At 49.9% G+C, this 26,716-nt stretch overlaps 1 protein-coding gene across 3 annotated transcripts in view; it reads left to right on the forward strand.

The window, feature by feature from the left end:
- The window catches only part of SUSD1 (sushi domain containing 1), a 404,984-nt gene that overhangs the window by 271,957 nt on the left and 106,311 nt on the right, over positions 1–26,716 (forward strand). The gene's annotated exons all lie outside the window — the stretch shown is intronic.

A 26,716-nucleotide genomic window follows, 5' to 3' on the forward strand; every position in this document is an offset into this window, starting at 1 on the left:
TCATAGTGAGTACATTACACCGCCAAGCATCGACATACCATCCCAATCTGGTCCCGGAGCCATCACCCCTGCCCACAGAGGGGTTAACACCTTTGCTGCGCAATATCTCCCCCGGGGTGCCTAGTAAACAGCAGCGGTGGTGTCCACATTCACCACAGCCCGTGGGTGGTGTCACAAACTTAACTAAAAATCACGGCCTCGGCCGTAAACCTAACCCCTAAGTAGCGCCAGCATCCTTTCAGAGCGAAGTGACCCCGGGTCCGGAGGCGCTCGTTACACCGACCAACGATCCCGGATCCGAGCGGCTCGGCTGCGGCCGAGTGCGGGGCGGTACATAGCAACTTTGTAAAGCCATTGAAAAGGAGTGGACCAAAATTCCACAGGCCACAATCAACAACCTGACCAAGTTTATGCAAAGGAGGTGTGGTGCACTACGTGAGGGAAATGGTGGTCATAAAAGCAAGGAGAACTGCTCACTAACACAGATTTAGACAAATTTGTGAATCATTTTTGAGAGAAAAAGGCCTTTTCTGTACATAGAAAAAGTATTAGATCTTAGCAATCAGCTCATGAAAAATGGAAACAAATACACATGTGTTGCGTTATCTTTTTGTTCAGTTTATATTTACACAATATGTCCAATATTCCCCTAATTATTGGCTTTTGGTGTTTCATCCACACCCTTTGTAAATCTATTATACAGCCATGGAATCTCCATGGACAAACATTGATAGCACAAGAATGTGACTTTAAATGGAGTTTGTTCACAACAAGCACACTCTTGGCTTGTCAGAAACATTTAGTGCACCTCCGCCTTCTTGTTTGCATCTTTCTCCACACCCTGATTGACAGCTCCAGCTTTACAGGAGGCAAAGATCGAAGCATGAATGGTAGGGGGAAGGGGCAATGAACTGGGTCCAAATAAGCTCTTGTGCTTGATTTGTACGATCATTTTGTGCTGACCAACTTGTTTTAGGCATTACACTAATATAAAGTGCCACTTTTGTCACAAGTCAGTTTGTGATATTTCTAAAGTAACTATACGTGATAAGACTACAAGATTGTGTTTAAAGGAGACCATGAAATGCTGAAACATCACCACAGACATATGCTGACTACATATAGTTGTCTTGATTTGATGTTCTTAGCCTGACTGTCCTAAGGAAGGGAGCTGAGTCTCCCGAAACGCGTTGACCAGTGCACAAATAAAGCTACATTCATCTTCAAATCTTCATGATCTGGTAGTCATTGGCACGGCTTGGAAATACCCTGCTCTACAACTCTCTGTTATAGTTGTCTTGTTGGCAGATCCTAATCAAATTCGGCATAATTCAGCTACAGTCTTGTATTACTGCCTTCATAAACTAAAGCTCATTTAGGCTGCTTTCACACATCCGGTAGGTGCAGAGCCGGCCAGTCCGGCTCTAAAACCTATGCAACGGATGCGAAAAAGCCGCATCCTTTGCATAAGTTTTTTAAATGCGGCCCGTCCGGTTTTTGCCTCTTGCGTGTGCAGTGGCAAAAACCGCATGCGGCGGCTGGATGCGGTTTTTGCCGCATCCGGCGTCCATAGGCATGCATTGAAAAATGCGCCGCATCGGCCGCGATGCGGTTTTTTTTTTGCCGCACAAAAAACGTGCCAGGCAACGTTCCATCCAGCCGCCGCATTGGCTAAATCTGCCGCATGCGACAAAAACCGGACGGAATGCAAGCCCATGCGGCACAATCCGGCACTATTTAAAGTCTATGCAGGAAAAACGCAACCAGCAGCAAAAAAAAACGGTTGCGTTTTTCCTGCAAAGTGCCGGATTGTGCCGCACAGGAAAAACCGGATGTGTGAAAGCAGCCTTAGACTGGCATTATACACAGTCCTAATAAAGGGGCGTTTTGGTGTAAGACACACCTGATTTAATAAAAGGCGTACACTACTTATGAATCAGGCGCCTCTTACAAGTGACATGCACCTCTGCCAGAAATCTTACTCCAGCCAGGGACTGGAATAAGATTTCTGATGTAAGGTACACCACTCGTGGTCGTGAATTAGTTGAGTGGGCATTGCCACTGCCTGACCTGCTCATTCTCCATCCATGCAGAGCTGTTCTGGACTGGCGTGGAAATGCTAAAAATCGCAAGATTTTTGCAAACTTCATGGTGTGCACAAATTGTGTGAGTATACCAAGTATTTTACGTCAGTTTTCTCATGTAAGCATGTTGATGTCTTGGCCCATAAGTCTTAAGCTGGGGGCAACATACAGTGCATTGTTCATGCTGGATTTTTCCCATTGTACAGTATTTCTCCTGGCAATATATCTTGTCACCTTCTAAGAATATGTACCGCCCCGCGGGCTCGGCTGCAACCGCCGAGCCGCTCGGATCCGTGTTCGTACTGCGGGTGGTGGCTCGAGCCTCTCATGGACCCGGGGGTCACGTCGCTGTACAAGGGATTTGTCGTTACACATGGGGACTTGGGTGAGGAGTTCCACAGCCGGGGCCGCGGTTGTTTGGTTTTGATTGTAAGTTCGTGACGCCACCCACAGGTTGTGGTGAATGGATGGACACCACCGCTGCCGTTAACTAGGCCTCCCGGGTACGGTGTTGCACAGCTTGGTGTTGACCCCTCCGTGGGAAGGGGAGCGATGGTCCTGGAGGCCCGAGGGAGGTGCTGAGGCGGGGGAGCGGGTGACGCGTGCTGGACGCTGGTGCAGTGCGGCACGGTGCGCGGCCCAAAGGCACTGGTGTACTCACTCTGACACAAGACACTGGAGTCTCTGGTAAACCAAACGGAGTGATGAACGGGGCCCGCAGCCGGCTGCAGCTTCTCCCGGTATAGGTTGGTGGTTTCCGCCTTTCTCCTGCACCTCTGTGTGTAAATGTTTGACTCCTATGCCTAGACACCGGTAGTCCGCTCCCCGACTTGTATATGCCGTAGGAGCCCGTTTGCCCACAGACGCTGGCCCTTTGGGTCTCTATGCCTTGGCGGTGGCTTTACCCTGTTTGTTTGGGCTGTTCTTTTCGAACGGGTGTTGGATAGGTCCTAAAATCCATTCCGCAATCAGTTAATTTGACTCGGCCCTGTCAGTTCAGGGCTTTGTATTGGGTCTGAGTACCCTTCCTGGTGCTCCGGTTTCCAATCGGTTCCCCGGTTCGGTACCGGCGGGCCACCGCCCGACCCCAGTCCCTATGGTTCCACCGGCTGTAATCCCAGCTCCTGAAGGCGGCCACCACCGTCTGCCTCCTTGCCAAAGGTGACTGGGCTCCGACCCAGCCACCGGAGTAGTCTATGGCAGGCCTGGGCGCAGGTCTGCCCTTGGAATCAACCTCTCTCCTCCACTGTTAAAACTACTCTGCACTGTCAACTTGAACTTGTGTCTGTGTTTTCCCGCCTCCAGGACTGTGAACTCCTCGGTGGGCGGAGCCAACCGCCTGGCTTCGCCCCCCTGGTGTGGACATCAAACCTGGAGGGTGGTGACAAGGTTTTTAGTTTGACTGTTGTCACCTAAACGGGAGGGGGTGTGGTGTTGTGTGTGACTACCTGGGACGACCTGACTAGTCCAAGGCATCACATTCCCCCTTGGTTTAATGCAGACCGTCCGCGGGCTGCCTGTCCATCACCAGTGTATTTTTGCTTTCTGAAAAATAGAAAAACGGGAACATAATACAAGTATACTAACATTTGTACAAACTTTTCAACACATTTACTTTTTTTTTTTGGATCTTCCCTTACGGGAGGCACACACTTGAACGTTACGAACGTCAATTATTTTTTTATTAATACGAGAACCGGGTCCCCCAGTCACCCACCCAAACAACCTAGCCTTGATGCTGCCCCTAAGAAGTGGGAAGCACCCCTTTTCCCCAGTCCAAGAACGGGCCCAGGTGTGTTTAACGGGACGGGTGCAGGTTTCACAGGCCTTTCAGAGGCCCCACATCCAGGGGACCCCTGACTCGGAGGATGGCCACCGGTTGTAGTGGTGGCGGGCCTCGGCCAACAGCTTCCCGCAGGCCCATCCTCCAGTCTGCCTCTCCGGAGGCGGTGAGACCGGATGGCCGGTTAAGGGAAGGGTTATTTACATGCCCAATAGTTTTTGTGTGGCCTGCCAGTTCTCGGCCTTGTCTTTTGTAAAACAGGGGCAAAACAAAGTCCCAGCGGGGACAGGCAGTAGGGTCCGAATGGGGACTGTGTCACTTTGTCAGCCGGGTTCTGCTGCCTTTAACTTTCTTCATCCTCCTCGTATTCAGCCTCAAGGGTCACTCCAAGGCTGTACGGCAGGGGAGGGGACTGGGGCCACTCCGGGGCACTGCGACCCTATCTCAGGCGGACATCCATGGCAAACCAACCCCTCTCCCCACAATGACGGGTATACTGGACCAAGTCGCCGGGTAGCAGATCACGATTCGGGTGACCATAGGGTAGGTGCGGGTTTACATCTCTGCGGGAGAAGAACACTTCGGCCTCCAGGCCGGGCTCATAAATGAACCCCCGTCCACGATCACGGTCAAATCTCCGGACCTGGCCCGGTAGGTGGCACTCCATAGGTTGTCCTTCTCCCGGATCGTGCGGGCGAGGATTTTGGCTTTCCTTCTATCGCAGGCCTCAATCTCCCGGCCCGTCTGGTTTGGCCGCCGCTCCCAGTATGGGGTGTCTGCGTGCCCAGGGTCTCTACGGGTGGGGGTCTGGCTCAGCTGGAGCTCCCCGGTGGCGGCCACAACCGTCACCCTCTGGGGGTAACCGCTGTGTTGCGCCGGCTCTGTTGCCTTGCAGCGGCCTCCCCTCGGAACCTCAGCCGAGGCCCTAGACTCGGGAGCGGCCTGCCTCACCTTCGGGGCCTTCTTCCGAGTGACGCTCTCCCCCTCGGCCAGGCGGACTGCCGGGGCCGGGGCCTCTCTGGGCGTTGCCTTCGCCGGGACTGGCGGGATCACATCTGGCACGGGCACCTTCCATGGCAACGAGGTTAGTGCGGACTGGGTATACGGCGTTCCGCGAGCCGCGTCTACAGGCGGGTCCTCATGGGCAGTTGGGGCGGGTTCCACCGCCGGTGTCGGGGGCAGCGGACCGAGCGGGAGGGCAGCCGCAGCTGGAACGGGCTGTGGAGGAGGCGACAGGGGAAGCGGATCAGACCGGGTCCCTCAGCTGCAGCGACCGGTCCCTCCAGGACATAGGGGCGTGGGTCGCCCTCTCGCTCCTTCAAATTCGCCTCCATCTCACGCGCCCGCACAGCCGAAGCTATCTCCCCCATCTCGGTTGCTTACTGCTCCATTAAGTACCTCACCTGCACTTGTAGGCGGCAACACATTAGAGTCGTCCGGGCTTCCACCCACGCCGCTATTTCGGGCCGTGGGCTCCGGGAATTCGGGCTTCTCAAACGGGGCGGACATGTTGCACTCTCGGGATCCAGGAACACAACGGGTAGCAGAGTCCTGGCGTCCCTTTATCTCCTCAGTCACATGAGGCTGGATCTTCACCCGCCCCCCCCTTGGTCTTTTCCGAGCACTTCACTTGCTTTTTGCTCCGCTCCGCTATTGGGGGGCGGGGCTTCGTCTTCGCACCCTTTCTGTTCAGGGAAGAGGGCTTGAGCGGGAACTTTTCGCGCCAAAGATGGCGGATTCTCCAATTTTTCAGTGGGATGCCGCTGGCGATAATCTCAAGGTGCACTTCCACAAGTAAGTGGATGGTTCTATCCTGTTCGCAGATGCCAGAAGAGTCGATGTGTACCGCCCCGCGCAGATCCGTGCTCGTACTGCGGGTGGTGGCTCGAGCCTCTTACGGACCCGGGTGTAACGTCGCTCTGCAAGGGAGTTGGCGTTACACACGGGGACTTGGTTGAGGAGTTCCACGGCCGGGGCCACGGTTGTTTGGTTTGGATTGTAAGTTCGTGACGCCACCCACGGGTTGTGGTGAATGGATGGACACCACCGCTGCCGTTCACTAGGCCTCCCAGGTACGGAGTTGCACAGCTTGGTGTTGACCCCTCCGTGGGTAGGGGAGCGATGGTCCTGGAGGCCCAAGGGAGGTGCTGAGGCGGGGGAGCGGGTGATGCGTGCTGGACACTGGTGCAGTGCGGCACGGTGTGCAGCCCAAAGGCACTGGTGTACTCACTCTGACACAAGACACTGGAGTCTCTGGTAAACCAAACGTAGTGATGAATGGGGCTGCAGCTTCTCCCGGTATAGGTTGGTGGTTTCCGCCTTTCTCCTGCACCTCTGTGTGTAAATGTTTGACTCCTATGTCTAGACACGGGTAGTCCGCTGCCCGACTTGTATATGCCGTAGGAGCCCGTTTGCCCACAGACACTGGCCCTTTGGGTCTCTATGCCTTGGCAGTGGCTTTACCCTGTATGGTTGGGCTGTTATCTTCTAACGGGTCTTGTGTGGGATAGGTCCTAAAGTCTAGTCTGCAATCAGTTAATTTGACTCGGCCCTGTCGGTTCAGGGCTTTGTACTGGGTCTGGGTACCCCTCCTGGTGCTCCAGTTTCCAATCGGTTCCCCGGTTCGGTACCGGCGGGCCACCGCCCGACCCCGGTCCCTACGGTTCCACCGGCTGTAATCCCAGCTCCTGAAGGCGGCCACCACCGTCTGCCTCCTTGCCAAAGGTGACTGGGTTTCGACCCAGCCACCGGAGTAGTCTATGGCAGGCCTGGGCGCAGGTCTGCCCTTGGACTCAGCCTCTCTCCTCCACTGTCAAAACTACTCTGCACTGTCAACTTGAACTTGTGTCTGTGTTTTCCCGCCTACAGGCCTGTGAACTCCTCGGTGGGTGGGGCCAACTGCCTGGCTCCGCCCCCTGGTGTGGACATCAAACCTGGAGGGTGGTGACAAGGTTTTTAGTTTGACTGATATCACCTAATCGGGAGGGGGTGTGGTGTTGTGTGTGACTACCTGGGACGACCTGACTAGTCCAGGGCGTCACAAATACTCAAGTAATTAATTACATGCACTGTTAAGGAGAAAAGCTCATAAAATATGCACTTTCGAATTTACTCAAACACATCTTGTCCAGTTTTCCTCAATAGATCACATGCTTATCCTTCCATTAGCCTCTACCCACATGACTAGTAGTACATTTGATGAATAAATGAACAATCAATGTGTGTAGAAGGAAACATTACTTCCAGCCATAATGACATGAGGAAAAACATTTAACTTATTATATAGTAGAAATTTCTATATTTAGTAAACCAAATATTTAAAAACATTCTCCTCAGGCCATATTGATCAATGAGCTCCTCATTATGCACTCTCGCCTATGTATCTTTGCGTTACATCTTTATGCATTGCCAAAGCCATCTGCAAAATATAAACTGTTCATTAGTTTCCTGCAGAGCGGAGTTGTAAAGGGAGAAACAGCAATCAAGTGAATGAAGTACGTGACTTACCAGATGCTCAAGCCGAAGCCAGGGATGAAAGTTGTGATTGTGGAAAACTAAGGACACATTAGTTAGAATGGTTCTGTATATGCAACATAGAAAAATATCTCTAACATTTATCACAATTCCACAGGATAGCTGTGTGTGTCCTCAAGCATGGGGTCTGCCGTGCAAAGCTGGGAATGGAGAGGTGGCAGTAGGTGTAGGTCTCTCTCTATTCACTTACCATATATACAAGTGTGGCACCCCAGTGATCCGGTTGCCTCAGTAGCGTTGCCCTCCTCACAGGGGGTGATGTTATGCTTGGAAGAAAGAAGGGGGTCCCCCACGCTAGGTAGCACTATCTGACAACACTTCCCTGACTCCAGACCAGAAGGGGGAGCTCTAAATCCCAGTTTAAGGAGACCCCTCGGGGTCTGAGGGGGTTTTCGGGTTACTCATCACCGAGCTGGTTTGGGGTGTCACAGTGGCCTGGCCCGGTTCCGTGACCCCATTGGTGTTAATAAAGCTGGAGGGGTTATTTACAGGGGAGTAGAATAAAGTTTGTCTTCGTGAGTGACGCCACCTGTGACGCCACCATCTTTTCTCTGTAAGGCGGATGGTAACGCAGCTCAGATGATCCAGCTCTCCACAGGCAGAGGTAAGGCCTCAGGGAGGATGTTGGGAATAGTAGTCCACTCCAATGAGGGAGCACGTGGCGCGGGAAGGATTAGCCGACACAACGGTTACAGTTTAGGTTGTTTACTCACTGAGTTGCTTCAGCCATTGGACTGACGGATTCCGCTGCGATGGGTCCCAGTCGATCACGGATAGTTTGGAGGCCAGGACCGGTGTTTCCTTAAGTGAGTCTTTCGCCCTTTGCTGTGATGTGTGAGTCCCTGCAACTTGAAGCTGCACGGGGACCCGAGTCCTTGGGGTTTTTTCAGTTCCACGTCCCGTATAGCAGGCAGCGCGAGTCCATAGATGGAGCTGCCCTATGGTCACGACTCCTGGCTCTATGTGCTGCTTTTTCCTGGGCACTGTGTGTGGGCCAGAAGACTTGAAATCCTCTGCCCAGTGGATTCTGCTGGCAAGACTTCCAGTGCCTACCAGCCTAGGGATCCCTGAGGTGTGCGCTGGTCCTAAGGGAGCTATGAGTTCTCCCCTCAGCGACTGTGTTCTCCTGTGTCTCACTTGGTTCCCGGTGGTTTTTCAACTGACTGAATGTGTGTGTGTAGCCTTGCTCCCCCGGACAGTCACTTCACCCCCAGGGTTCCTGAACTAGTGGGTGGGAGGCCCCAGACGATATGGTGACCATCCTAAATGACCCTACCCTCACCCAGTCTCGGTGAGAGGGCAACTAGATATGTGTGTTGGTGGATTGTGGTTTACCGGCAATGACTTCCTCCTTAATCGGATGAATACTGCACCTCTGGTGAGGTGCAGTAGCCTGTGGTGACTGAAGCCTCAGGGGTGCCACAGGAGCATCCCTGTAAATTCTGGCCTGGGGGAGGGGTTAGTGAGGGGAAGGAAGGAGGAGTAGAAAGAGAGACCAGCCTGACATCCTGAGGACTGGAGTCACCGAAGGACTCGTCTCAGAGAAGTGGAGGGTTAGTGAAAGAGAAGAGGAGATAGAGAAGTCGAGAAGAGCCTGGGGAGCGGAGTGGTGACAGAGCTCACCCCAGAGCAGAGCGCTAGAGACAGGATGCCTTGACAGGAGTTCTTGCTTGTTCTTGCTTGTTCGGGTACTGAAGTCCCAGCAGCTGAATCCAGAGGGCAGAAGACTGCATGTCTTCTGGCCACACCAGATGCCTGGCGGCACAACAGCAGATTAGAGCCCGGAGCCACTACCAGATGAGCGGCACCTGTGAAAGGCTCGCGCCACCTGTCATACAGGTGAGAAACTGTACCAACACTAGGAAGAAGGCCGCAGCATAGCTTTAAGCAGCAGGGACCTACATGGGACAACGCTGAACGAAGGCTTCTGAACCCACCTGGTTAGGTAGATCCCCCAATTGCTTCCAGGCTGCCCGGACTTCCGTTACTATCTGAACTAGTTTCCCTGGCCTGCACAATCCCCTACTAAGTAAAACGTAAAGGAAACTACAGTCCCTGTGTTGTCCAGTTATTGCGTCTTCGGTCCTGCACCCAAATGTTAATTCCTCCATCATAGACTCTACTGGTTGCCCTGGGGCCCTGCTCCACCTTTGGGGAGCTGTACCATCATTGCTGCATCACCATCTGCCCCAGCGGTCCCATCCAGCAGCATCGGCCATACATTGCCGAATATCAAAGGTGGCGTTATGACTCATCCCCTGTAAATATCCCTCATTTAAACGACACCGCCAGGGTATTGCCACTGTGACTTCCCAACAGAACCGGCCTGGTTCCGAGTGCCCCATGGCGCTGGTGGGCGGGCCACAAGTGCATCTCAATAAATTAGAATATTATCAAAAAGTTAATTTATTTCAGTAATTCAATACAAAAAGGGAAACGCATATATTATATAGAGTCATTACAAATAGAGTGATCTATTTTAAGTGTTTATTTCTGTTAAAGTTGATGATTATGGCTTACAGCCAATGAAAACCCAAAAGTCATTATCTCAAAAAATTAGAATATTATTTAAGACCAACTGAAAAAATGATGTTAAACTCAGAAATGTTTGCACCTACTGAAAAGTATGTACAGTAAATTCACTCAATACTTGGTCGGGGCTCCTTTTGCATGAATTACTGCATCATGACATGGAGGCGATCAGCCTGTGGCACTGCTGAGGTGTTATGGAAGCCCAGGTTGCTTTGATAGCAGCCTTCAGCTCGTCTACATTGTTGGGTCTGGTGTCTCTCATCTTCCTCTTGACCATACCTCATAGATTCTCGATGGGGTTTACGTCAGATTAGTTTGCTGGCCAATCAAGCACAGTGATACTGTGGTTATTAAACCAGGTATTGGTACTTTTGGCAGTGTGGACAGGTGTCAAGTCCTGCTGGAAAATGAAATTTCCATCTCCAACAAGCTTGTCGGCAGGGGGACCCTGAAGTTTTCTAAAATTTGCTGGTAGACAGCTGCGCTGACTTTGGTCTTGATAGAACACAGTGGGCCTATACCAGCAGATGACATGGCTCCCCAAACCATCACTGATTATAGAAACTTCACACTAGACCTCAAGCGGCTTGAATTGTGTGCCTTTCCACTCTTCCTCCAGACTCTGGGACCTCGATTTCCAAATGAAATGCAAAATTTACTTTCATCTGAAAACAATACCTTGGACCACTCAGTAACGGTCCAGTCCTTTTTCTCCTTGGCCCAGGTAAGACGCTTCTGACGTTGTCTATTGGTCATGAGTGGCCTGACACAATTAATGCGACAGTTGAAGCCGATGTCCTGGATATGTCTGTGTGTGGTGTCTCTTGAAGCACTGATTCCAGCAGCAGTCCACTCCTTTTGAATCTCCCCCAAATTTTTGAATGGCCTTTTCTTAACAATCCTATCAAGGCTGCGGATGTCTCGGTTGCTTGTGCACCTTTTTCTACCACAATTTTTCCTTCCACTCCACTTTCCATTAACATGTTTGGATACAGCACTCTGTGAACAGCCAGCTTCTTTAGCAATGACCTGATTGTGTAGCCTACTGAACCAGACTAAGGGACGATTTTAAATGCTTATAAAGTCTTTGCAGGTGTTTTATGGTGATTATAATTTTCTGAGATAATGACTTTTGGGTTTTCATTGGCTGTAAGCCAAAATCAACAACATTAACTGAAATAAACATTTGAAATAGATCACTCCGTTTGTAATTACTCTATATAATATATGCGTTTCCCTTTTTGTATTGAATTACTGAAATGAATTAACTTTTTGATGATATTCTAATTTATTGAGATGCACTTGTATGTTACTTTCAAAAATATGCACAGAGGTGTGGGATCTGGCCATCCTCTCAAAAAAACCTCTAATAGCACGATATAACGCACTCCAGCGGGGTTCTCCATTGCCATTGGTGAACCCATGACTCCATCACATGGCACCAATGGGTTGTTATGACAACTGATGACCATTGTCGCTGTTATGACGAAGTTCATGTGAATGCCAGCATTCACTGATCATCAGCATTTCTGCTGTTTAGAAGTATCCTGAAACATCGCTCTGAGCAACAGAAGTGATCGGATAGTTCAGGCATCAAGTCTTCTAAGGGGACTAGTAAAAATCTGTGCCACTCCCGTGTCAGCAGCTGAGCTGCTCGGATCCGGATCCGCAGTGGCTCGAGGGGTCTCCGGACCCGGGGGTCGTGTGGCCACTCAAGTGAAGGGGGTATTTACATGGGATTGTGTTTGAGTTCGTGACGCCACCCATGATATGTGGTAATTTGGAGTATCACCGCTGCAATTGGGAGTACCCGGGGGTGATGGAATGGGGCATCCAAGTGTTAGAACCCTCCACAGGTAGGGGGATGCCCTGGGACAAGGTGATGGTGGCTGGAGAGTACCGTCGGGTGTGAAGGGTTTGCTTTTGTACTTACTCAGTCCATTAAGCTGACACCGACAACTGGATAAACCAAAGTTCTGGATACCGCTGCCCCTGAGGGGAGCTAGTTCGCGTCCCGTTCCCAATGGTGTTGCCTAGTGATCCGTGACCTGCCTCCTGGCACTAAGTTTACTTCTCTGTTAGGTCCCGGTAGTATGGAACTTGCCGGGTACCGCTCCCCACTATGGCTAAGTGTGGGAGATTGCTCTCAGGGTTCACGCTTGGGATTTCTGGACCGTTTGAGTGGAAAGTCCTACCCCCCTCATTGCGCTAGTACCCCGTTTTTGGAGCGGGTGGAAAGCGGATCTTGTAGGCTCCGTTTTCGTCGGGTAAATTGTCAGGTTGCCTGAAGCTACTCCCTGACCTATTGTCCACATACCCCGTTGTGCCCTGGTCCCAGCTGGGGGTCCAGCTCCTCTAGGCCCAGATCACCGTCTGCTACCTAGATAGCTTTCTAGGAGCCCTGCTCCTGACCTCCTCTCTCCTTCACTTCCAACACACTTCATTCTACTCCTGACCTCCCCTAACCAACCCCCCAAGTGGGTGACCCTATTCCACTCAGGCCATCCACTGGTGTGCTTGGTGGATGTGGTGCAGAGTGTACCTTGGATTTAATTAACTGATGTAGGCAACACCATGTAGTTGGGTACCCATACCCAAGAAGGAGGTGGATATTGCACGGGAAGGCAGATTGTGCAATACCCGTTGACGACCTGATAGTCCGGGGGCGTCATATTCCCCCTTGGTTAAACGTAGCTCATCCTCGAGCTACAAGACATCAGAGGTTTTATTTTTTTTTTTTTTTTTAACTGCAAAAGTAGAAAATAAGAACATTTTTATTTACAAGATTTATCCCACATTAGGGAGGCTGGGTGCTTGAACATTATGTAATTCTTAAGTTTATCATTTCAACAGTGAAACGCTACCGGTTAGGTTATTAGCGGAGGCTCAACCTGCTCCGTTGCAGCCTCTTCCTGTGACAGTCCAGTCCCAATGTCCCGGATCCCATTAACCCGCCACCCAAACAACCTGACCCGCTGCATACCTATTATGGGTCCGTGACCAGATTAAGGTCCCGTGTGCTGCAAAAGATGACACTGGTGGGCACAGGAGGTGCAACTATTTACAATACACAAGTCTGTGTTGGTCACAACCAGTCCCATGACCATGGTCCATTTTTACTATAAAACATTGGTGCATAAATATAACAAAGTCCATGCACCTGGTGTACACACTATAAAATCTTCTTTCCAATCAGGTAACTTTCTCTGTTGCTTCAAACCTTGTTGATTAAAACACTTATTTCCTAACCTTTTCTCTATATGAAAAATAACAAACTTTGTAAAATAATAAAAGAAACACAGATGCCTAACAATTTAGATTTACATTTTTATATTACTGGTACCATTAATATTCTTCCCTATACCTCCGTGGGGGCTGACCAAAGTTAACACAGGTTGACCTTCTCAATTCCAGACCCTCATCCCCCTCTTGTGAAATTGCAATATTGTCTACAGGTTCCTAGCCCTCAGTGTTAGGTGTAGCTGGTAGGACTCTACGTGAGCGTGGCAAGGGTACAGGTGCTACTCTACATGCTGGAGTGGGTGCAGTGTCAGTAAGTCTTTCCTGTTCTGGTTCTTCCCCTGGCTGTGGGAATGTTAATACAGGGACTATTACTGCTCCATTCTGCATAGGCCAATCCTCCGGAAAGTCACCTAGAATGGTATGGATCATTCTCTTTTTTCCTTCCACCACTTGAGGTTGAGGCTACATTTGCTACTCTTAAGGGCTCTGGACATTTTTTTAGATGGTCTCGCGAGACAGTAGCCGTGGTCCTTCCTTGATCCTTGCTGATTAGGCAGGTCTTCTGGTTGTCGAAGTTTGATGGTTGTACCACTTATGGCTCCTTTTCCCACTGATCATCTAATTTGTGAAGCTTTCTCTTCCTTTTCAGCACAATCTCGCCTGGTGAGAAAGGGGTGGCTTGTGCCTGCTTGTTAAAGTTCCTCTCTTGCCGTTCTCTGGTTTGATTCAAACTCTCTTCAACGCACTTTTGAATCTGTTTATACTGGATCTGGCGACGTGAGTCCCAATCCTCTCCGGGCCAGTAGGTTTTAGGCAACTCGACCTCCATCTCTAAGTCCACTGGGAGTCTTCCAGGCCTGGCTCTCATCAGGTAGGCCGGGATGCATTTGGTGGATCCCACCGGAATGTTGTTATAGATGTCACCAGGTCTGGTACCTTTTCAGGCCACTGGTTCTGCTCTTCAAGGGGAAGAGTTTTCAGCAGATTGATCACTAGATGGTTCATCTTTTCACACATTCCATTAGTCTGTGCATGATAGAGTGTGGTGCGCATCTTCTTGCACCTGTACAGGTTACAGAACTCCTGGATGATTTCAGCCTCAAATACTGGACCTTGATCGGAAAGGACTCAGTCGGGATACCCATGCGGCCTACAAAAGTGTGCTTGGAACGCCTTTGCCGCTGTGCTGGCAGTCAGATCTTTAACAGGTACCACCACCAGAAACCAAGAGTAGTGGTCCACCATTGTGAGCGCGTACGTGTATCCACTCCTGCTGGGCCACAATCTCCAGGAGTTGTTTGGTGACTATCGGCTGGAGTGGTGATCGCTGACTGATGCCATCTTGCCTCCTCAAGGCACAGGGACCGCAATTCCGACACCAGGCTTCTATGGAGTCTCTCATCCCTATCCAATAGAAGCAACTTCTCAGCAACATCTCCAACTTCTTCCATCCAAAGTGCCCGGCTCCATCATGGTACGCTTCCAACACCACCGGAACATACGCCCGAGGTATCACGATCTGGCAGATCCTCTCACGTGTTTTGGGATTGGTTAGGCTTCTACACAGTTTGCCTTGGTGGAAATAGAGCTGACTCTTGTCCTGCCACAGTTTTCTGGCTTCCTTCGGTGCGCCTGGCTCAAGACGGGCATCAGCTCTGGCCAGCAATGCTTTAACTAATCTGATTGCAGGGTCCCCATCTTGGGCTTCTTGCCAACCATGATGAGGCAATGGATCACAGGTCATTTCTTGTTGATGAGTACATGGTCGAGGCCGCTCCATGGGAGTGGGCTAATGGAACACAGGCAATTCAATCTCCTCCAGGTCATCTTCATCCCTCCCATCATCAAACAGATGGGGCATCCTAGACAGTGCATCAGCATTAGTGTTCTTGCAGCCAGCCCTGTATTTTATGATAAACTCATAATTCGTCAACCTTGCGACCCAGCGATGTTTCTAAGTCTCCCAGCTTCGCCGTATCCAGGTGAGTCAGCGGGTCATTGTCCGTGTACACAGTAAACTTGGCGGCAGCAAGGTAATGCTTAAACCTTTCTGTCACAGCCCATACAAGTGCCATGAACTCCAGCTTGAAAGAACTATAGTTCTCTGGGTTCCTCTCCGTGGGCCTTAACATCCGGCTAGCGTAGGTTATCACCTTCTCCTTGCCCTTCTGCACCTGTGACAGGATGGCTCCGAGCTCCACATTACTGCCATCCGTATAAAGTATAAACGGGAGACCGTAGTCGGGATACGCCTGAATTTCGTCCCCCATCAGGACAGACTTCGTCTGCTCAAAGCAATCTTCTTGTTCCTTGCCCCATTGGAACTGAGAGCCCGAGGACTTGCCATGCATGGGTTGTCCCACAATAAAGTCTTGCAAGGGGGCCGCCATATGCGTGTATCCCTTGACAAACCTCCGATAGTATCCCATCAGGCCCAGGAACTGCCGCACCTATCTGATGGTGTTGGGCCTTGGCCAGTTCTAGATAGCTGTAATTTTCTCTGGATCCAATGCCACACCTTCAACACTGAGCACATGCCCCAAGTACTGTACCTTCGGCTTCAGCAGGTGGCACTTCGGGCAGTCGGCTAGTTGGATCTCTCTCGACAGGATGGCCTTGGACTTAAGTTGCATCGCCTCCAAGATCCTTGCGACATCGCTGCTTAGCTGAGGCACCTGGGAAGACAAATCGCTGATTCCGCCTCCAGGCACTACCGGGGGAGTTGGCTCCGGCAGTGCCAAGGCAGGGGGCTTCACATGCAACGGGGATGTACCAGCTTGCCAGGACAGGAGTGGAGAGTCAGGAACCTCTGGTGCCTGCAGGGCTTTGATTGCCCGCTCCTTGAAAGTGGCGAAGTCCAAAGCAGGATGTTCCAGGGCCCAAAGCCGGAGCTGCTTACAGTCCTCCACTGATCCTAGGCCCAGGAGGAACTGCTCCACCAGCATTTTGTTCCCCTCTGGCGCTCCAATATCGTTGGTCAGTCTCAGGGTCCGTAGCTCCACTTGTAACTTTAAGGCATAATACCTAATGCTGTCTTGGGGCCGTTGTTTACAGCTATAGAACCTCATCCTCAGCTCAGCTTCAATGCGGGTCTCAAATGCAGCTCCCAGCCTCTTAAAGATGGCGGGTACTGAGACCAAATCCTCCTCAGTCCATGTCTCCACTTCCAATTCAGCAGCGTCAGTCAGCTGCCCCAGTACCACAGACGCCCGCTGCCGTCCGGTCAGGGCATACATATCGAGGACGTTACATATCTTCCTCTTGAATCCCTGCAGCACATCTGGTCGACCATCATACTGCGGGAGCCAGGCAGCGCCAGGCACATAGGGCAAGGTTATCAGCATTATGGGCGCAACCGCCACGGGTCCCGATGCCACCACTCCTGCGGCTGGAGCAGCGTCCGCCACACCATTGTTACCCTGGTCGGGTGGAGGCAGCGCCGCCACACTTCCATTGTCTGGCGCAGACACTCTCGCGCTCCCCCTCAGTTTTCACTCAGCACTCTCTCGCTGCTGTGGCCCTCTGGGAACTTCCGGATCTGGGCTAACTCTCAGGACAAAGGGTGGGGCTTCAGTTTTGCGCGCTTTCGTGGAGAAGATGGCGTTTTGGCGCCAAAAGATGGCGGAAATGGCGGGAAACGTGATCTTGACTCACGGTTTCGACTTCTAAAGCGCACGTCACCCAGGTAAGTGGGTCCTGCTCGTATCCTGCTCGTGACGCCAGGAATTTGAGGTGTGCCACCCCCGTGTCAGCAGCCGAGTTGCTCGGAGCCGGATTTGCGGTGGCTCGAGGGGTCTCCGGACCCGGGGGTCATACGGCCACTCAAATGAAGAGGGTATTTACAGGGGATTGTGTTAGGGGGGTGTTACACTCAGCGATATCGCAAGCGATATCGCTGGTGAAAGCACCCGCCCCTATCATTTGTGCGTCACGGGCAAATCGCTGCCCGTGGCACACAATATTGTTAGGAGCCGTCACACGGACTTACCTCCCTAGCGACATCGCTGTTGCTGGCGAACCGCGTTCTTTCTAAGGGGGCGGTTCGTGCGGCGTCACAGCGGCATCACTAAGCGGCCGCCCAATAGAAGCGAAGGGGCGATGAGCGGAACGTAACATCCTGCCCACCTCCTTCCTTCCGCATTGCCAGCGGCTGCAGGTAGGCTGCAGTTCAGTTCGTCGTTCCCGAGGTGTCACACGTAGCGATGTGTGCTGCCTCGGGAACGACGAACAACCTGCGAGATCAACAATCAATGATTTTTTGAAAAGGAACGATGTGTCAACGATGGACGATAAGGTGAGTATTTTCCATCGTTAACGGTCGTTCCTTGCTGTCACACGCAATGACGTCACTAACGATGCCGAATGTGCGTCACGGAATCCGTGACCCAGGCGATATATCGTTAGATACGTCGTTGTGTGTAACGGGGCCTTTAGAGTTCACTATGTGGTGGTAATATGCTGTCTGGTCACAGTGTGACAGTATTTCCCCCTTGTATGTGGTATTATTGGTCTAAAGGGCGCTTTACACGCTACAATAAATCTTACGATGTGTCGGCGGGGTCACGTCGTAAGTGACGCACATCCGGCATCGTAAGTATGATTGTAGCATGTAAAACCTATGTGCAATTGCGATTGAACGAAAATCCGTTCATCGCATGCACGTTGTTCATTCCTCAAAATTGAACGTGCGGTTGTGCAATGTTCCCGAGGCAGCACACATGGCAGTGTGTGACACCTCGGGAACATTGAATGACAGCTTACCTCCGTCCGCGGCTCCCGCCGACAACGCGGAAGGAAGGAGGTGGGCGGGATGTTTACGTCCCGCTCATCTCCGTCCCTCCGCTTCTATTGGCCGGCTGCCGTGTGACGTCGATGTGACGCTGAATATCCCTCCCACTCCAGGAAGTGGACGTTCACCGCCCACATCGAGGTCGTATGGCCGGGTAAGTACGTGTGACGGGGGTTAATCGTTTGTGCGGCACATTCAACAAATTGAACGTGCCGCACATACAATGGGGGCGGTTATGATCGCATACGATATCGTATGCAGAATCGTAACGTGTAAAGCAGGCTTTAGTATAGTGGATTGTGTTGTGTATGGAGGTCACATTTTCTCTCTGATATTAATATGGGAAAGATTCTTTATTTCCAGTAGAGATTAAATACTTGAATGTTTAACCCCTCCCTGTCATGTGATTATTACACTGTACCACATATGCACTTACAGAGGTTGTCTGGTGAAAACAAGTAATCACCTCTTCATTTTACTATATGGAGGATTATCTGAGGCCCATTATACTCTTCTAAAGCCCCGTGCACATGTTGAGTATTTGGTAATCCACTCCTGGATTTGGATACAAATACTGATGTAAGATACTGATTGTGTTTGGGGGGCACTTTTGTTGCAATCATTATTTATGGCTGCAATGAAAGGGGAATCTATGGGCTTCAATAGGAGGAAAATTACTTGGTAAGAGCTGTAAAGTTGTGAAATATGCTCTTCTGTGTCCCAGCTGAATATATTTATATATTATTATTATTTTTTTTTTTGGGGGAGGACCCAATTAGAATTTCCGCTATGGGGCCCCATGATTTCTATGTACGCCCCTGGCCGGATTATATGCTCCCCGGTGTGCTGCGGCAACCGTAATGCTCCCGTAAAGCGCGACATAAAGACCCGGAAGGCAGAGCATAACATACGGCACCGATGGAGCTAGTGATGGTGCCACAGTGTCAGCAACTGGGGAAACTTAAGGATAAGTTCTTAGTTACAGTAAGTCTCTGACAGTGGTGCTCTCTTTCGCACTTTCTGGGCTCCACCCACGCTTTCGCGCTCTTTTTGGGTTCCGCCCACAATGGCACGCCCCTTCTTTTCCTGCGCCAAGATGGTTAAAGGCGGGCAAACAGTTCTTGTACAGTCCAAAAATCACACAACAACAATATCCAGTTTTGTGCCACCAGGTGGAATGTTTTTAAGGCACGCAGTACCCGCAGTTGCGGGCACGACACCCTGCTCACACTGACAAATGTAGCGCCTTACGAGGCCTAAGGGGTTACTCTTCCCCGGGCCAGTGGTTTCATGGGGTTCTGCTGTGACTGGCCTGACCCGGCTCCGTGGCCCTATTCAGACTGTGAAACATGTATGTGTGAAGCCAGCCTTAGGCCTCCGACACACATCCGTTAAAAACGTGCGTGTTTTGTCCGTTTCCGTATATACCGGAGACACGGACAAACGTGCACTAATGTTAATCTATGTTTGTGGTCAAACTTGCATTTTTCATCATGTCCGTGTGTCTGTGTCCGTGATCCGTATGTGTTTCCGTTTTTCACGGCAGCATGTCCGTTTTCTGCACGGAACACGCACACACGGACACCATGAAAGTCAATGGTTTGGTGCGCACAAGTACGTGACACGGATGCATCTCCGTATGCTCCGTGTATGTTTTGTGCTTTTTTCTAGCGATGTCGGTCATTCTTTCTTTTCCTGTGTATGTCGGTCAATCTCCCTCAAGTCCAAAACGAATCTCCGGCACTCCAATTAGAAAAACAAGAACACAGTCTGGGTTTCTTTGGTGCTTTTTTATTGTAAAGAAAATGAAAAAAGTCTGTCTCAACGTTTCGGTCTCGATGGGACCTTTATTGAGAGTTATATCAGACTGCCGGGTAGGGGTCAAGAGCTCAGTAACTACTATACAGACAGATCACCTGTATGATCCAAAAGAGAACAGCCTGTCAGAAAGTAGTGGAAGAGGTATACGGTTGGTATTGATGTCAATGTCCTAGATAGGATCTGTTTGGAGGTAGCAGGGAATGCCCTGTTAGGCAGTAACGGTCTCCTGTACTTGCTGCAGGCTTGTATATTACCAGGTGGCGAGCATATATATTCTTAGAGAGGTAGCAGCCAGCCAGAACCTCTACCGGACGCAGGTCCCCTATGCTCCCTATGGGTCTTCTGACCGATTCACCTTAAGTATCCCTTTGGGAATATCCTATAGCACAGGGCCTGTCCTTACGCCAGGCCTTAGCCAGCAGTGCTGTGCCTGCTAAAACAATAAAGATCGTGCTTGCCACTTTCACAAAACCTTTGGTTTTACCAACCCATCATGGATTTCAAAGCTAACCATCCTTTGACAGAAAAGATGAAAATTTGTGTTTTACTATAATTTTTGCTTTTCATTATTTTCAGTCGAGGTTCACATTTATACTTAAACGTTAATTTGTTTTTTTGTTTACTTGAACAGACAAATGGAAAATTTGCTTAAAGAGGACCTTTCACCAAACCTTTTACATTGAACTGGATACTAGTGATGAGTGAGGCTCCACTCACCTCGCACTCCGCCGCCTGCACACATGGCCCCGCTAGGCTCCACCCACTTCGCACTCCGCCGCCTGCACACATGGCCCCGCTAGACTCCACCCACCTAGCACTCCTCACACATGGCCCCGCTCGGCTCCACCCACCTCACACTCCGCACACATTACCCCACTTAGCTCCACCCACCTCACACTCCGCACACATTACCCCGCTCGGCTTACCTGCGGTGATGAAGTCCTGCCCTCCCGACCTCAGCGCTGTCACTGTCCTCCATGGCCGCCGCTTGTCACATCCCCTCCTCTTGCTGCCGACCCGAGACTGTGACTAGCGGTGACATCACAGGCTCACGTGATACTTGGCTGTGAAGGCAGCGGTCATTGAAGTCAGTGACAGCTCTGCTATCAGCAGTGCAGGAGATCATCACCGCAGGTAATGTACCTCGCTCCTGACAGCAGCACTTGTCATGCCCTGCAGTGACCTGGGCTGACCTATTGATGTTAGCTCAGGTCACTGCATTGCTCTCCCAGCCAATGGGGAACATTCTGTTCTTCATTGACTGGGACAGTGACTATGGTATGGATCGTCATGAGAATCCCTTGGATTACAGCAGACCTGGATTTGTTTTTCTTTTTAATAAATTGGTGAAAGAGAGAATGTTTTGGGGAGTGTTTTTTTAAATAAAAATGTGTTTGTTGTCTATTTTTTTTTATTACTGACTGGGTTGGTGATGTCGGGTATCTGATAGACGCCTGACCTCACGAACCCAGGGCTTGATGCCAGGTGACACTACACATCTGGTATTAACCCCATATATTACCCCGTTTGCCACCGCACCAGGGCAATGGGACGAGCTGGAGCGAAGCACCAGGATTGGCGCATCTAATGGATACGCCACTTCTTGGGCGGCTGCGGCCTGCTATTTTTAGGCTGGGGAGAGTCCAATAACCATGAACCTCCCTAGTCTGAGAATATCAGACCCCAGCTGTCCGCTTTACCTTGGCTGGTGATCCAATTTTGGGGGGACCCCCACTTTTTTTTTAATTATTTATTTAATTTAAAATAACAGCGTGGGGTGCCCTCAGTTTTGGATTACCAGCCTAGGTGAAGCTGCCAGCTGTGGTCTGCAAGCTGCAGCCGTCTGCTTTACGCTAGCTGGCTATCAAAAATAGAAGGAACCCTACATCATTTTTTTAAAATTTATTTATTTTTTTGGCTAAATACAAGGCTAAGCACCACTTAGTGCCACATGAAAGGCACCAAAGGGTGCAAAATTACAAAATGCAGGAGAGTGGGACATGATGTGTCTTTCTGCCATTATAATGACAGAAAAGACTGATATTAAGTGTACAAGCACAGGAAAATCACCAGAGCACTCTACGCTGTGAAAAGCAGTAGAAAATGGCACTGGATCCTAGGTAAATTTATGTATTTTCCCTCCTTCAGTTTTTTTGCAGTACCCAAAAAAACGGAAGGCACACGGATGACAAACAGATGACATACGGAACGGAAACGGATGCCACACGGATGCACCCATGAAAAAAACAGACCGTTTTTTGCGGACCGCAAAAACGGATCGGTCGTGTGAATGTAACCTTTAAGGGTACTTTACACACTGCGACATCGCTAGCGATCTCATTAGCGATGTGAAATTCTAGATAGCAAGTGCGATCTTTCGGGATCGCACATGCGTTAAATAACCTATGTGCGATCCCGAAAGATCGCACTTGCTATCTAGAATTTCACATCGCTAATAAGATCGCTAGCGATGTCGCAGTGTGTAAAGTAGCCTTTATTCTTATCTTCCCTTTATAAACAGCAGGCAGAAATAAGTGAATAGCGCCCCCCAGCGTCAGAAAATCTCCGGGGTTTCAGGGGTAGCTGAGACCCTGGAGATCATGATTCAGGCCGGTTTTTCCGGTCCCCGCTCTTATGATCACAGGTATACACCGTATACCGATGATCACGTTACAGTAAATGACAGCGCCGGTAAAAAATTATTTATCTCCCATCTGGCATGAACAAACATGTCAGATGGGAGATAAATCTCCTCCGCGATCCCCTCCGGTCCCCCAGTGTCGCCAAAGTGCCCCCCCCTGAACCCCTCCCGGAAATCCAAGATGGCCGCACGCACAGCAGTGTGCCGGCCGCATTCACCCTACTCCTCTGATTTCTGTCGCATGTGCCATGACACATGCTACAGAAAACTCCTCCCCAGGCCCTGCCAGGTCACCCCCTATAACTCCACCGGTGTTACCCGGTGTCCCACGGTACCTGTGCAGCATTGATCCCCCGCAGCCCCCTCCTTCACAATAGACGCTGCCGCATGCACAGAGCGGCTGTCAGCTCAGCTTCCTGTGTTCAGACACAGTGAGTGGCAGTAACCATGCATCTGTAAGCAACTGCAATGTCCTGCTCATGAGGTAAGGAACATAGTTGATCAGGAGAGCTATACTATATTTCCAAATGGAGGTATTTGATTTTATAGTTGCCCTGCTGAACGACTACCAAACATGAGAGTCCGTTATACGCCACAAGAAAACACATCTAAATAGTGAGCTCTGTTGTTTAGTATTTATTCAGCTGGATAACTGGACTTAAAGGGGTATTTCATCTCCAAGATCCTATCCCCAATATGTAGTAGGTGGAATAGCAATAATATCAGCAAATACCAATATTTGGAAATGTAGAATAGTTCTCCTGATTAGGCATGCCCTTACCTCATGAGCAGGGCATTGCAGCTTTGGTAGCAACAGATACGACATGGACTCTGCTGCTGTGGACCCAGGGAGAGTGGGTGCAGATTGATTGCACCCACACTCCTGACATGGAGGGTCTGCACTCCTAGAAAATGGGGGATACGTTCCCTGAGCGTGTCCCCCCCATATTCTGGATGGTCCAAAGTCGTTGTGGGACCCCCTTATTTTTTTTCCTTACAATAAATTGGTGAAAGAGGGAATGTTTTTGGGAGTGTTTTTTGAAATACATTTTTTTTGTCTTTTTTTGTCAGTACTGATAGTTTGTGATGTCACCATAACATCACAAACTGCTGGGCTTGATGTCAGGTGACCTTACAACTATTATTAACCCCATTTATTACCCCGTTTGCCACTACACCAGGGCACGGGATGAGCTGGGGTGAAGCGCCAGGATTGGCGCATCTAGTGGATGCGCCACTTCTGGGGCGCCTACGGCCTGCTATTTTTAGGCTGTGAAGTGCCAATAACTATGGACCTTCCCACCCGGAGAATACCAGACCACAGCTGTCCGCTTTACCTTGGCTGGTGATCCAATTTGGGGGGACCCTACTTTTTTTTGTAATTATTATTATTTATAAAATAATTATAAAAAAGAGCCTGGGGTGACCTCCACATTGGATCCCCAACCAGGGTAAAGCTGCCAGCTGTGGTTTTCAGGCTACAGCAGTCTGCTTTACCCTAGCTGGCTATCAAAAATGGGGGGACCCCACGTCATTTTTTTTAACTATTTTTTTAAATAAAAAAAATTAATGGACTTCCCTGTATTTTGATTGCCAGCCAAGGTAACGCCAGGCAGATGGGGTGGCAACCCGTAGCTGTCTGCTTTAACTGCGCTGAGAATCAAAAATACCGCGGGGCACTACGTCATTTTTTTTAATGTTTGTAAAGGAATCCAGCTCACCCACGTCTGACCTCACCGCGCCTCAGACTTGGATCCGGACATGCCCTGGCCGCAGCAATGAAGAATGAAGAAAACGATCCAGCTGAGTGACCAGGTGATTTATTCAGTGCAGTTCAGACAAGGCATATAGTCGTGGTTAACGCGTTTCTGGCTTAACGCCCTTAATCATAATATGGTTATGATTAGGGGCGTTAAGCCAGAAACGCGTTTACCACGACTATATGCCTTGTTTGAACTGCACGGAATAAATCACCTGGTCACTAAGCTGGATCGTTTTCTTCATTCTTCATTTTTTTTAATGATTTATTTTTATAGCACTGTCATGTCAGGCAATCAAAATACAGGGAAGCCCATTTTTTTTTAGTTATTTAAATAAATAATAAAAAAAATATATGGGCTTCCGCTGCATTTTTTGTATTGCTAGATAAGGGTAATCCAAGCAGCTACTGGCTGCTACCCCCCACTGCTTGGTGTTACCGTCACTGTCAATGGAAAATCCAGGGAAGCATTTTTTTTTCCCCAAAAAACTAAAAAAAAAAATAATGACGTGAGCTTCGCCATATTTTTGTATGCTAGCCAGGTACAGCAGGCAGGTACGGGCTGCCACCAACTCCCAGCTGCCTATTTGTACCCGGCTGGGAACTAAAAATATAGGGAAGCCCTTTTTTAATTATTTCATGAATTTCATGAAATAATTAAAAAAAAAACGACGTAGGCATCGCCCAATTTTGTGTCCAGCCGGGTACAACTAGGCAGCTGGGAATTGGAATCCGCAGCACAGGTTAGCCCGAGGTTTCTGGGCGCCTCTGCTGCAAATTGCAGTCCGCAGCCACCCCAGAAAATGGCGCTCTCATAGAAGCGCCATCATCTGACGCTGTATCCAACTCTTCAGCTGCCCTGGTGATGGTGGCTCGCTGGGTAATTATGAGTTAATACTAGCTTTGTTTTACTAGCTAGTATTAAGCCAGAGATTCTTAATGTCAGGCAAGTTTGACCCGGCCATTAAGAATCTCCAATAAAGGTTTAAAAAAAAGACACCACACAGAGAAAAAATACTTTAAAAGAAATAAATACACAGATACATTAGAGACTCCATGTTTATTACTCCCTGTCACCCCTCCACGATCCATGGTCTTCTGTCTTCTTTCTCCTTCAACCCATGCAGCTCTGCTACATCAGGCTTCACTGCATGGGAGAAATACGCTGCTGCCCCGTGCAGAAATCACTCAGTGAGAGTGACCACAGGCTGCCGGATGTTAGCGGTGACTTCACCGCTCACAGCCGGGTTACCATAGCAACGGTGCTCCGATCACGTGATTCCCGGTGCCACTATTCACTGTGACAGCCAGTCCTTGCATGTGGGCTGACTGTAAAGAGCGCCCCATGCAGGAACGGGGAGTCGTCCGTGTGCCAGAGCATGTCGCCGGTACACGGAGATACACAAACGATCACCGCGTACTGGAGAGATGCACTGACAGGACCTAGGACAGGACATGACGTCTAGCCATGTGACCAGTCTGTAGCCAATGAGATAATAGACACGTGACTGGTCACATGGCTATTTTGACGTCACGATAGGTCCTGTCATCACTGCTGGTTACCGGGAGGACGCAGCGATTACCGATGGAAAAGCTGCAGGAGACAGAGTGTAGGATGCATCGCGGGCATCGGTAAGTGTTATGGCAATGTTTACTAACTGTATGTGTACATTTATAATGTGTTTTTATGTGTTTGTGATTGCCTCCCATTGTTTTCAATGGGGTTCAAGAGGTTCGTCAAACGGCTCGTCGAGCGGCTTGTCGAACGGGGCACCGTTCGACGAAGTGAACCGAACTCGAACGCTAGGGGGTGGCTCATCTCTAGTGAGCACTAAAATGCTAAAGTACTCGGTACTTGAATCAGGCACGTCGGACTTTTGGACAGACTCAATTCGAGTAGCAAGTATAGCTGAAGTCAGTGGGAAACGCAAACATTTTTCTGGAACCCCCCTCCTCCCTAAAAGCACTGAAATGGATAGCAACAGCGCTTAAGTGGAATGGGAACAGCATGGGGTAGATGCCTGGACAGTGGACACATCTCTGACTTCCAGCTTGCTGGTGGGAACACTGTTGTCATGGTATTATGCCACTTTTATGGACTAATAATAAAAGCTAAAAAAAACTACAAAAAGATAAAATTAATTTTACAGGAAAAAAATGTCATGCATGGCTCACATCCTCAACCAGGTTGTATTGCAATTTCTAGGCCACCATACCAGCCTGGAAGAGCTGTTACCTAAAGCACGGTCAGTGTGTGCTCACTTCTGCCATTTGCATCCTGCAGCTCATTGACTTGCATCGCTACAGAGGTCTTTTGGTCTACCGGTTAACTGGTTGATATGCGATGTGCCAACATGGTGGAATTCCACTCTACACATGGTGCAGCGACTGTGGCTGCAGCAATGAGCTGTGGTGCAGTATGGCATGAGATATACACTGGGCTAATGCAATGCGGTCATGGGGCAATCACAGTTCCAGGGTGGGCTTAGATAAATGCCCTCTGCACCCTTCTGCAGAGTTTTGAAATGGC

The sequence above is a fragment of the Anomaloglossus baeobatrachus genome, chromosome 1, assembly GCF_048569485.1.
Source record: "Anomaloglossus baeobatrachus isolate aAnoBae1 chromosome 1, aAnoBae1.hap1, whole genome shotgun sequence".
In the NCBI taxonomy this organism is placed as follows: Eukaryota; Metazoa; Chordata; class Amphibia; order Anura; family Aromobatidae; genus Anomaloglossus; species Anomaloglossus baeobatrachus.